Raw genomic sequence first — 742 nt, 5'->3', positions numbered from 1 at the left:
CAGCTCCCCATCAGGGACACTGACTGTCTCCCCACCTTCAAGAAAAGGCTCAAGACGCACTTGTTCCGGGAGTACAGCGGCACTTAGGAATGCTTGGCTGGACCTGATGTTGGTTTCCTCCAGGTTAACAATGACTCTTACTGCTCTTACTGAGAGACTTGTTGCTCTTGTTGGCTAGTTATAACGGATTCAAACTTTTTTTACTCACTGTGAAATATTTTACTGTTGATTGTTCTTCTACAGATACACTCTTGCACTTTTTGGGTTTCATGCTGTTCAATTGTACTTGCACTTTTTTGAGTTTCATGTTGTTTAATTGTAACTTGTTTAACTGCATATTCTTATGGTTCTTCCCTTTGGCACTTATTTGTTTTTTCACAATGTATGCTTCATGTTTTGGCAAATTGCAATGTTTGGGGCTACCTCGTTGTTATGATCAGTGACCTATGCTCTTTTGTAAAGCTCTCTTTTGGAAGTCGCTTTGGATAAAAGCATAAATGTAAATGTAAATATATGCCTGTAGCAATAAAACCAGCTCATGTACAAAACACTGTGTCCAAATAGTCGTAGCATGTAATATGCACAAAACCTTGTGTTCTTTTTTATAAAAAAAATAAATAGAATTGAAAACCCCACAAATCTGTACCAATAATCAGGTAGGAGAATACATTACATTGGGACCTGGATTACTACGCATCTGAGAACGCTGATGCCAAAAAACACGTCCAATTTGTTCTTTTAG

This window comes from Hypomesus transpacificus, chromosome 21, assembly GCF_021917145.1.
Source record: "Hypomesus transpacificus isolate Combined female chromosome 21, fHypTra1, whole genome shotgun sequence".
NCBI lineage: Eukaryota > Metazoa > Chordata > Actinopteri > Osmeriformes > Osmeridae > Hypomesus > Hypomesus transpacificus.
Note: the sequence above shows the minus strand (reverse complement) of the source record.